Source organism: Carlito syrichta, unplaced genomic scaffold (assembly GCF_000164805.1).
Source record: "Carlito syrichta isolate Samal-C Ts95f unplaced genomic scaffold, Tarsius_syrichta-2.0.1 Scaffold308224, whole genome shotgun sequence".
Lineage (NCBI taxonomy): Eukaryota > Metazoa > Chordata > Mammalia > Primates > Tarsiidae > Carlito > Carlito syrichta.
This window is the reverse complement of record NW_007252320.1, coordinates 1-12,926: the sequence shown is the minus strand read 5'-3', so window position 1 is coordinate 12,926 and position 12,926 is coordinate 1.

Sequence of the window (12,926 nt, the reverse complement as noted above, 5' to 3'; positions counted from 1 at the left end):
GGGGCACAACCCTGAGTGTGTAGGTTTTTGTTTTTTGGTTTTTTTGAGTTGGAGTCTCACTCTGTCGCCCAGGCTGGAGTGCAGTGGCACGCTCACGGTCACTCCAACGTCAACCTACTGGGCTCCGGCAATCCTTCCACCTCAGCCTTCCAAATAGCCGGAACTACAGGCGGTACAGGCATGCACTGCCGGCTAATTTTTTAAAAGAAATTTATTGTGGAGACGAGGTCTCACCAAGTTGCCCAGGCTGGTCTCGAACCTGCGGGCTCAGGCAATCCACTCAACTCAGCCTCCCAAAGTGCTGGGATGGCAGGCTGAGCCACTGGGCCTGGCCCTGAGTGTAGTTCTAACAAGCGCTGCTGCCACTCCTTTGGCCACTCTGCTCACTCCGAGAAGCAGCACTCAGTTATCTGCCCTTTTCTGGGAACGGGTCGCTGATTGCAACTCTTTCAGAAATCCCTGATGCCATTTCCCACAATGTGGTCGCAGTGCATCGACTGGGTGGCCAGTGCTTGAAACATTTCTGATATTGTCAGATGACAGGCCAGGGGCCAGCAAACTCATATGCCTACACAGATGCCATTGTGTCCTTGTTAAGAGGGAAAGTGCTATGTAGTGACTAGGCTGGTTCCAAGCTTGAGATGTCTGCGTTAACCATTCTTGAAGCTCACGTTGTTCTGACCCTAAGATAAGATATTCCCACACTGGGCTCATGGGTATCTTTTGGGTCTCAGCTTGAATGTCACCTTCTCCAAAGGCTCTTACCAGTCACTCTCTCTAACATCATTCTGCTTATCTGTTTTGCAGTACCTAAGCCATCTGAGGTAAACTGGTTCACTGTCTTGTCTCCTTCTAGAACAATAGTTCCATAATTATACATAATTACAGGATTCTTTCCTGACTTGCTTTGCCATTGCTTTATCCCAAGAGCCTACTACAGAGTCATGTCTGGCATGAAGAAGATGTTCAATAAATATTTGCTGACCAAATAAATGGTTCGATTTTTCCCCCCCAAGAGAAGCCAGAAATAGAATTCCATGGGATATCTTCCCATTTTCTAATGTTGGCAGTAAGTTCAAACACAACAAATAAATATCCCCAAACCAAATGGATGGGCCAAACAAAACACATCTGGGAACGGGTCGCTGTTTTGTATTCCCAGATGGGTTCATTATTCTATTAAGCCACTTTAAGTCTTGGCATTGAAGCAGGGACGCACACAACTCTGATATGTTAGAAAAGGAAGGGGATTTGGAGTCTGAAGGAAATCATGCTTTGTGCTCCCCTTCTCTGATCCTTAGGCTGTCCAGTGAGCATGTGGAACTGTGTCTGGCTTCAGTTTCTTTTTGATAAAGAAAGATGGTAGTCCCCTGCCTCCCGGGATTTATTTTTTTTTTTTTTGAGAATAAGATGAAAAATGTCAGTTTATGGGAATACCTATTCTCCTAATAGATGAGCTCAGCTAAGAATGAATAGATTTTTAAAAATGGTTTCTCCTAATTAATCTGAGTTGTGATACTATTTTTCTTCACCTTCAATTTAGGCAAACTTCAAACTGCAAATTGAAATGGCTGGGCTGCCACATACAACCACCTCGATGTGTCATAAGTCAGAGCATGCCAGGGTGCTTCTACAGAAACCTCTAATGTACTGTGTTCTGTATATACCGAGTGTGCTCAGGGGTGAGTATGTGTACATGTGTGTGTACAAACAATTTTAAAGAGATGACTCAAGGGGAAGGGTCAAAAAGAACCATGATATTAAGAATATAACACATGGCTGGCAATGTGCTGGGTGTTTTAAAAAAAATTTGTTATATTTTAGAGTTGTGGGGTACAGTGAGGATTTACTCATACATAAATTACGTGCAGGTGAGGTTTGGGCTTCTAGTGGGTCCTCTCGCCCCCTGAAAATGGACCTGGTACCCAGTGTATGGTTGTGTGCCTCTTGTCCCTCCTGTCTCCCTCCTTCTTTTAGCAGTGTCCTGTGCTGAGTGTCTCATGCATATTATTATGCTTGACTCTTGGACAGCCTTTGGCAGGTAGGTTTTATAGATCTCATATTCGAGACTAGAAACATTAGGTCTGGAGACCTTAGTAATTTGCTCAAGAACAAGCCCACCTCTAACATTTGAGAATTTTCAGACCTGGTGAGTGAACAAAACCAGTTTCAAAAGAAAAAAAAAATCCAGTTTCCCTACTAAGTGTCGACCCTGTTTCAAAAGATCATAACATGTGTTAAGTAAGTGCTAATGTAAAAGGGCATATGGCTCATACAAAAGGATAAGACCAAAACAAACTACAAGAAGAGCAGAAACAAGGCTATAGTTTCAAAATAAAATTCAAATGAAAAACATCGACTTAATGGCGTGAAAGACAACACATTACTGAACTGAAACTGGGAACATAAGCGTGACATCAATGGCTAGGTGGGGCTTCTTCTCAGCTTGACGTGATTGTAATTCAATCTCCCCTGCCTTTCTCAAGCTGAACTTACGTAAACCTTTCCTTCCTTCATGAACTTAATTCCCTAATATGTTGGCGTTGTATCGTTTGTATATTATGTCTACACTGCTCAGTTCTTACCAGTCCCATTCTACCAAATAGTCTGTTCATAAATGCAAATTCAGGCACTGACATTACAGTAAGTCCCCTACATACAAACAAGTTCCACTCTGAGAGTGCATTCATAAGTCCAATTTGTTCATGAAACCAACAAAGTTAACCTAGGTACCCAACAATTCACTAGACAGTACTGTGCCAGCTATATCTGGACATCCTTAGCTTGAAATAAAGATAAGGCACTACTGTACTCTACACAATACTGCACAGTAAAGTACACAGAGGCATAATCACTTGTAGAGGATGCACACACATGACAATGTACACCAGACACGTGAACTAACCTACATGATTGGACATGCGAATGCACATTTGCATCTCTGAAAACTCGTAGCTTGGATGTTTGTATGTAGGGGACTTACTGTGTCTGATAGTTTTAAATTCTATACTGAATCCAGACGATGTAGAATATTTTCAAGTTCAGTTTTAAAAGATCATTATTAAGACCCAAACTCCAAACCTGAAAATTCTTGCAATTTCCAGACCTCAAAGAAGTCCTCTGGGTTTATAGGCTCCCATGGGAAACACTGAAGCTTGTTCAGGAAACTGCAGACATCTGGGATCTGCATCACTTCCCAGGATCCAGGTGAGGACAACAACACAGGTTGCTGCAGAGACCAGTGATGTTCAGCGGGGAGGAAGGAGAGCACAGACCTGGGCAGCCACCAGGTTCACCCATGAGATAAACCCTCGCTCAGCACACCAGGAGACCTATGCTCCTGGCTTTGCTCACTTAAAAGGTACCACCTATTCTGAACTTCAGGGATATTTGGAAGTTCAATCCCAAACAATGCCATTTCCAAATATGGAACAACTAGTAGAGCACGGCCCTGACCCATCAGACTGGATGGTGGAGCAATCCAGTTCAGTATTGGCCTTTGCTGAGACTGGGATATTACATTTAAGGGCATCAGGAGACTTTGCTGTGACTATCCTTTTATATTTTGCTTTAAAAAAAATCACAAACTATATATGGGCTAAATAATAGCAATACTGATGATAAAAATAACGGCTAAGACATACAGAGCCTTTTACCAAGGCAGTCAGGCACTGTTGGAAATGTACTCCATTCACAACAACTCTATGAGGGAGGGACTGGCGCTATGATTAACCCATTTTATAGATGATAAAACTGAGGCCCAGTAAAGCAAAAGGACTAGCTTAAGGTCACATAACACAACTAGTAACCGGGGAGGAGCCAGTATTCAAGTCTAGGCTATCTCAGCTGCCGGGCTGCCTCTCTTCAGTTCACTAGAGTTACCAGTGCAATCATCACAGCTACAAAAATATCTCTACCTTTTCACCACCCATTCAAATGGAGGTCACTGAAAGACAGATGGCATTTTACAAAATTGTTGGTTCTGAAATAAATTATGGTGACTTGACTCGCCTCAATTATTTTTTACCCAGGCTGATATTAGAATGGCATGTTTGATGCCATAGTTGAAATCTAGGCCAAATGGCTGCAAACCAAGGGGGCCCTAAAGCTTCTAGAGGGCTGGAAAGGCCAGTAGGAAGATACAAATCTGGCACAGATCATCCGCAAAGTGAATACTCCATGAGTGGCAATTATGAGCTGACAGCAAAATAAGACACATCTCCTTTCAGAAGGAACACACTGATGTCTATACTCTAAGACCACTGGTTCTACATAAAAGGATACTTTAAGAAAACAAGCTGGGTGTGGTGGCTCACACCTGTACTCCCAGCACTTTGAGAACTGAGGCAGGAGGACTGCTTGAGCCCAGGAGCTGGGGACTAGACTGGGCAACATAGTGAGACCTCATCTTTAAAAAAATATTCAAAAATGGGCTGGACATGGTAGTGTGTACCTGTAGTCCCAGTTCTTCAGGAGGCTGAGGCAGAAGGATCACCTGAGCCTAAGAGGTTGAAGCTGTAAGAGCTGTGACCATTGTGATCATGCCATTGTACTTTAGTCTGGGTGACAGAGTGAGATCCTGACTCAAACACAAACAATCAACAACAATAAACAAAGTCCCTAAGAACAGGATTTTACAACAAAAGTGCCCTCTGAACCACACTCTGTTCGAGCTAGTGTGATGGTATTATTTTCTGAAAATTCAAATTTTGGGGGTGAGACACACACTCGAAAGGCCTAACGATGCTTAGGAATGGTCTGATACTACAAGGTTGTTTTTTGAGTTGCTAGGCAACACTGACAAACAAATGGCCATGTTCTGAGATCACTCAGCTTCGTTCTTCTCCCAAGGGTGGTACACGTGCTACTTGGCCTTTCTCCACTCCGTCCGGATACCAGGAGCAGAACAGTGCAACTGGGATGCTTAAGGGGCCGTAGTGGCCAACGATACCAATTTGTGTCTCAAAAGACAAATCACAGCTGACCCTCCGGCCACCAAGATCTTTGGCAACACTAAGTTTCCACTGGACTGTCGGCATTGCCCAAATTAAGTCACCACTTAATGGTGTTCTCTGCTAACTGTAATCACTCAGATCAGATCTGCTTTCTCTGTAGGTAAACTGCCCTTTTTTCTTCCTGTGTATCTCAAGAAAGCCAAATTCACTTAAGGGTGATTTTAACATCTGGGAAAACAGAGACTCTTTTCTTGAGAATTATTTCTTTGTTTCTAAGCAATAGCCTGCACTGTAAAGAGGCTTATTTCAAATAACAGCTTTCTTAAGGATATGCTGATAGTACACTTCAATAGCTAAGTTGATATCCTCTTTTGTTTAATAACCTTAACTACTGTACCAGTTCTACCTGGGAGGGGGAAAGATGATACATGCGGTTCTAAAATCAACATCATGCACATACATATAGGCTTAATTGTTAGATAAATGAACTCCCCTTTTTTCGTTCTTTTGCCAACACAGTATAGTATAGTTCATCCTTGTAATTCAATCACTACACCTCAGTATTTTAATCTGAGTTCTTCCATCTAGACATGTGGCTTATGATATATACAAAGGTAATCCAGTATTACAATAATAATTATAGAATACTGTACTTAATTAATTTATTTATTTGGGGGGAGTCTCATGCTGTCACCCAGGTTGGAGCACAGTGGTGCGATCAGAGCTCGCTGCAACCTGGGCTCAGGCAATCCATCCGCCTCAGTCTCCTGAGTAGTTGGGATTACAGGTGCGCACCACCACATCTGGCTTTTTAAAATAAATTTTTTGTAGAGATAAGGTTTCACTGTGTTGCCCGGGGTGGTCTCAAACTCCTAGGCTCAAGCAATCCTCTTATCTCGGTCTCCCAAAGTGCTGGGATTACAGGTGTGAGCTACCGTGCCTGGCTAAAGACTATTTTTAAAGAGCACTTTTAGGTTCATAACAACATTAAGAAGAAGGTACGGAGATTCCCCACATACCCTGTGCCCCCACATTCACAGCCTCCCAGACTGTCAACAACCCCTGCCAGAGTGGTACCTTGGCTACAACAGATGGACCTACATCGACATATCATTATCACCCAAAGCCCACAGTTCACATGCTCAGTAATATTAGTTTCCTCTTCTTAAGGTTATAAACGTAATTTAGTGTTTTAAGAGCTCCTACTACTGCCGCCCATCCCACTTCCCCAAATTCAATGAAATAGGAAAAAAAATCTTAGATCTGTGTTTTAAATCAAGCTCCACCTTCAAGAGGAAGTGGCCGGGACTTACCTAAAAGGCCTAATTAAACGAGCATAGCATCAACAGGAACCTTCACCGTCAGAAGCAGAGACAACTCTACGACAGGCCAATTATGCCTGGGTATTCCTGAGTGTCTGCTACGTATGCATCATACATGATATGGAGCTGGTTCAGTAACCACCATTTCTATAGCAACCCACACACACACGCTCAGGCTGTGTTTTGGGAAAGCAGTTAAAACTGGATTCTACAATGTGGCTGCACTCTTAGAATATGCTTTTATTTCTGTCATCTCACGAGAATCAGAGTATCCAAATCATGTAACTAAGTTACCATTAAATGGCAGAAATTTATCAGATACAGAACCAGAAATCTCTATGTCTCTGCCACTCAGTGTCAGTCCGTCACTTTACATTCAAACCGCTGACCTGGTTTGCTTGTTCATAAGTGACCATTCCCCAGGGCGACAAGTCAGATCTCAGTCTGACAACCTGTACATCAGACAGCCATCTGCTGCCCCAGTTACAGGCCAAAGAAAGGGAAAATGTCTGTAAAGCAAGCTGACATCATCATCTCGTGCTGGCCAGAAAGGCTCAGCTAAGAGGCATTCACCACGACCAACAAAACTTTCTGTGCCAGACCTGGGGAGGAAAACCACTTCTTCCAAAGGTCGAACTGTCCCCTGCACATGACTGGTGATAAGGCATGCATGTTCATTTTATCCCATCCCCTCACATACTCCCTGAAACCCAGGACACAGAGAAAGCACAATGAGAAGATCATAAATTAAAGTATTCTGCTAATTCCTCTGACATCCACTAAAATACAGTCCGCCTTTGCGCCATAAACCAGGTAGCATTTAAACACAACAGCTTCAGCAAAACACGTGCATGTGGCAGAAGCTTCAATTCTAGTACAGACTGAGTATCCTTTATCTGAAATGCTTGGGACCAGATGTGTTTCGGATTTGGGATTTTTAAAAAATTTTTATTTTGGAGTATTTGCGTTACACCTACCAGTTGAACCTCTCAATCCAAAAATCCAAAATCTGAAGTGCTCCCGTAAGCATTTCCTTTGAGCATGACTTTTGAGCGTAGTATTGGTGCCTTAAAAAGCTTCAGATTTGGGGGTGCTCCAAACTTTGGATTTTCAGATTTGAGATGCTCAAGGGTGTATATGCAAATTGTGCATAAAAAAAACATTTTAAGTTGAGGGTTCATATATTAATTAGCCAACCCATACTGTTACAATACACTAAACAAAATTCAATGCTATTTATATTCTCAGATGGTGCTAATTTATTAGGTCACCTTCTGATGAATATACAGGTCAAAATATGGAGATGCTAATTTTTATAATGGGAAATACTTCGCCTGTTCCAAAAGAAAAAATTTAAAGAGGACTGTAGCTGATAAAAAAACAAAACAAAACGGACAGCTATGACAAATAATGATACCAAATACAAACCCAATCTCATGGTGCTAGAAAGAAAGCACCTCTAGGTCTCTCCCCCAAGAGTAAACTTTCAATTTTCCGGCAAATATTAAACTATTCAAGTTAGAGTTAAAACATCATTTTGAGTCAGATGTCTGTAATCCCAGTGATGCAGGAAGACTGCTTGAGGCCAGAGATGGAGACCAGTTTGGGCAACATAGCAAGATCCCTGGCTCTATAACAAATTAAAAAAATTAGCCGAGTGTGGTGGCACATGTCTGTTGTCCCAGCTACCTGGAGGCTGAGGCAGAAGGATCACTTGATCCCAAGAGTTCGATCACAGTGAACTGTGATTGCACCACTGCGCTCCAGCCTGGGTGAGAGCAAGATTCCATCACAAAACAAAAACACATACAAAAGGTAGTTTTACCATTCAAACATAAGTCCTAACAATCTATAAAATAACTTCATCTTTTCTTTATAGAGTTTGAAGTCTTGCCCTACAATGAAGGTTCTGTCCCTCTGGGCATCAACTGTTGTTCCTGGCAAAACACAGGAGCACTCTCTGGCTCACAGGAAATATGGAAGTTGTGTCTCAGCACCAGAATTCGCTCCTACAGAGTGTAGAATATACGTGCATCGTAATATTAGAATGAAAAGAGCTTCTGCTTGGAAGGCATTTAGAACAGGCAGGGGTCACAAACTTTTTCTCTAAAAGACCAGAAGGTAAATATTTTTGGTTTGTGGAGACACAAGTACTTGTTGCAATGACTCAACTGTTGTAATGTAAAAGTACTCTAAGACAAGATGCCAGCAGATGGACATGGCTGGGTTCCAGCAAAACTTTATGTGGGGATGCTTACGTATAAATTTCATATGGTTTTCATGGGTCATGAGACATTCTTCTTGATTTTTTATTTCCTGTATCTTTAACTGAGGTATAATTGACAAATAAAAATTGTATATACTTAAGGTGCATGAGTTGATGCTTTGATATACATATCAAGCTAATTAACAAATCCATCACTCACAGGTACCATTTTCATTTCTTCTTTTTTTTGGAGAATACTTAGAATCTACCCTCTTAGTAAATTTCAAGTATATGATACAATACTGTTAAGTCACCAGGTTGTACAAGGGAACTTGTCCTGCATAACTAAAACTCTGTACCTCTTGACTAATATCCCATTTCCCTTCCATCTCCTTTTCATTTTTTTTCTTCAATTATTTAAAACTGTAGGCTGGGCACAGTGGCTCACATGTGTAATCTCAGTACTTTGGGAGGCTAGGTGGGAGGACTGCTTGAGCCCAGGAGTTCGAGATCAGCCTAGGCAACATAGTGAAACTTCAGCTATACAAAAAAATTAAAAAAAAAAATTAGCCAGGTGTGGTTGCGCATGCCTGCAGTCCCAGCTAGTTGGGAGGCTGAGGGGGAAGGATCACCTATGCTTAGAAGGTCAAGGCTAGGGTGAGCCGTGATTGTGCCACTGCTCTAACCTGGCAGCAGAGTGAGACTCTGACTCAAAAAAAAAAGTAAAAACTATTCTTAGCTTTCAGGCCACAGTTGGCCAACACTGATTTAGATGAAAAATTCTTAATGGATCCACAAGTGGTTATTTCTGGCTGTTAAACAATTTGGAATTGGTAATTATTTTTATTTACCTTAAAAGTATTTAATTTGAAGTATTAAATGATGTAAAAGGATTACTTTAATCATAAATAGCAACTAATTAGTAAACTGTGTTAGGTACTTAAGATGTGTTGATGCATTCCTAGAATTTTTCCTGATCTGATAATACTGTCTTCAGAATTTTTTATTTAATGGAAATACTTTAATTTCTACCTAGATAATATTACTGATTAAATATAATAGTAACACAAACCTTATGAAATATGTAGGCTTCTATTGAGTATAAGTTGAAAAAAAGATGGTTTCTTTGAAATGTCCATCCAATCTAATATTTTAATTCATCTGATTACTTTTGAATGACTACCCATAAACACTGGCTTTTCTCTGTGCATACGCAATCTGTTACAGCCAGGAATTTGGCAGTTACATATTTCACAGTAGATGCTCGGTTAAAAAGGCAATTTAAATGGAAATAGATCAACCACACGATGAAGATTCCCAGTGAAAAGAGGCTCAATGCCATTAAGATTTTTTCTAGAAAGGAAATAGGGACTTGTATCTCAGGGGCTTCATAACAATATACATTTCTTTGTTTTTACTAATTTTTGTATTTTATCAGGTTCCTGTTGCTGTTGTAACAAATTAACACATATTTAAGGACTTCAAACACTACAAACATATTTTCTTATACTTTTAGAGGTTAGAATTCCAAAACCAGTTTCTCTGGGCTCAGGTCAAGGATTTGGAAGTGCCGGTTCCTTCTGGAAGCTCAGAAGGGAGAATCCCTTTCCTTGCTTATGTCAGTTTCAAGTGGCTGCCTATGTTTCTTGGCTGGTGGCCCCTTTTCCTGTTTTGAAAATACCTCACTCCAACCTCTGCGGCCGTCCGTCATCCATCACACAATGTCATCTCCTCTGATTCTGACTCCTCTTGCACCCATCTCATAAGGACCACCGTGACGGCAGTGGGCCCACCTGGCTATTCCAGGAGAATCTCCCCATTTCAAGATTCATCACCACATCTGCAAACCTCTTAGACCATATAAGGTCATGTTCACGGGGTCCATGGATTAGGATGTGGTGATATGGAAGTCTGCCACAGACATAAAAACATGAAATACATTTCTGTTGTTTGTGAACTGTACACCAGTGAGAGCAAGGATGCTGCTGTTATACACTCGTGCCATACTGTTACCACACATATAACCTACACACGAATTCCCTAGAGAAAGTGTCATCATATTGGGACTGTGATCTTTTATATCCCAGCCCTGTTCATCCACATTCAAGTATACTCATTCAAAGAAGAGAAGGCAGGAAGGAGAAAGAGGATCAAATTTGCTGGGATGGGAATGGAGAAAGATACAGTAGAACTGTTCTTCTAAACAAGGGTGTAAAGCATCATCCTTTTATCAGACACAGACACATATATGCATGTATGCACAGATACATTTTGCATATATAGTCATCTTAAGTACAGAAGTTACATGGTACTACCTTAAACTTCTGACTTTTTTTTTCTAAGTTGGAGTCTCACCCCGTCACCCAGGTTGGAATGCAGTGGCACGCTCATGGTCACCCCAGCAGCGACCTGCTGGGCTCAGGTAATCCTTCTGCCTCAGCCTTCCAAGTAGCCATAACTATAGGTATGCGCTACCGTGCCCGGCTAATTTTTTGATTTATTGTAGAGATGAGATTGTGCCAAGTTTCCCGGGCTGGTCTTGAACCTGTGGGCTCAGGCAATCCCCTCACCTCAGCCTCCCAAAGTGCTGGGATTACAGGCTTGAGCCACCACATCCAGTCAACTTCTAACTTTTAAAAACACTAAAATAATCCTCATCTGATTTGACAACTCAAGACACTTTTGGTAGGCACCCAGCCTTATGCCAGGAATTGTCCTTGAGCTCAAGGATTCGAAGATAAACAATACTCAGTGATCAGTGAGGGAATACACCAGGGATAGCAGCCGTACAGCCGCCAAGTCCTTGGGTGCTTCTGGGACCACTGAAACACATTCACTGGGATGAGCCAAGGAAAGGGATTTGAAAGGATTGGTTCTGCTCACACAAAGCCACAAGCTATGAGAGAGACCCCACTGAGTCCAGAGAAGGGGAGATCATTTGGTGGAAATGGATGGCTGATATCATTTGAATACCTGTCCTCTCTAAAGCTCATGTTGAAATTTGATCCCCAATGTGGGAGTTTGGGTCATGGAGGCAGAACCCTTAGGAACAGCTTCGTGACGTCCTCAGATGAGTGTTAGTTTCCAAGAGAACTGATTGTTAGAAAAGAGCCAGGCACCTCCCTTCCCTCTCGCTTTCTCTTATCACAAGACTCCTGTTCCCCTTCACCTTCCGCCATGAGTGGAAGCTTCCCAAGCCCTCAGCAGAAGCGCATGCTGGTGCCTTGCTTCTTGTACGGCCTGCAGAACCGTGAGCCAGATCAACCTCTTTTCTTTATAAATGACCCAGCCGCAGGCACTCTTTACAGCAACACAAATAGACTAAGACAAGGGTGAACACAAGACAGTGGCTGGAAAGGAGGCATGAGACAGGCAGGGCAGGCTCTGAAGACATCCAGCTGCTGTGGCGCCTGGGCTTCCTCTCAACGAGTCGCCCTCTGCCATTTCACGAGAGAAAGTCATCTGTGGTTGCAAGAGAAAACCCAAGTGGCAGCACTGAAGACCCATGGGAGGGGAGGAGAGATGGAAGACAGTCACAGCCGCTGGAAATGGCGGAAAAAGAAGCAAGCTTCCCAGCCGAGGCAGAGGGAACGTGGAGAAGGAAAGGGGAGCAGAGGTCTGAGAAATGTTGACAACGACACGACTGTGCAAGGGGCCAGGCGTGGCTGTGGGTGGGGTGGGCTGCAGACACACTCGGATCAATGCCCCACAGAGGCAGCAGTGAGTGTGGTTAGGGGCAGGGACTCTGGGGGCACAGTGGGCTGGAATTCGCTCACACAATTGTGGAATCTGGGAAGTTCAAATTTGCAAGGAAGGTTGGCAGGGCAGAGATCCAGAGAAGAGCTGATATTCCAGTTCAAGTCCAAAGGCAGTCTGCTGGCAGAATTTCTTCTTCCTGAGGGGGACTTCAGTGTTTTTCCTTAAGGCTTTCACCTGATTAGTTGAGGCCCACCCACACTATGGCCGATGACCTGCTCTACTCAAAGTCTACTGACAGAAATTTTCATCTTACCTAGAAAGTACCGTCTGCTGCTTCTGTAGGACATTGGCCCAGGTGTGTCTGGGGCCCCTAAGGGGGTTCAAGGAGAGGCAGAACATACAAGGGAGTGAGAATCTGCACAAGTGCATGTCTCTTACAAATGACAGTGCAGGCCTATGGAGCTTGCCCAAGGCGGGACTTACATCTTCTAAAGAGCAGAACCCAGGTTTCAGGAAACAAATGCCAACTCTTTCCATTTTCCTGCTCACTTTCTCTCCCTTTCTCTGTATCCACTTCCTTCCTCCCTTCAGAATCCCCGTGTTCTTCTGAGAATCCCAGTCACACACCCCTCAGACTGCTCTCTAGTGGAGGGCCTGGGCTCCTCATGTTCTGACTGTGACCATGATGCCAGAATTATTAAGCTGTAGAGTATACACACCAGCACTAAAGTACCTGTCTCAGTG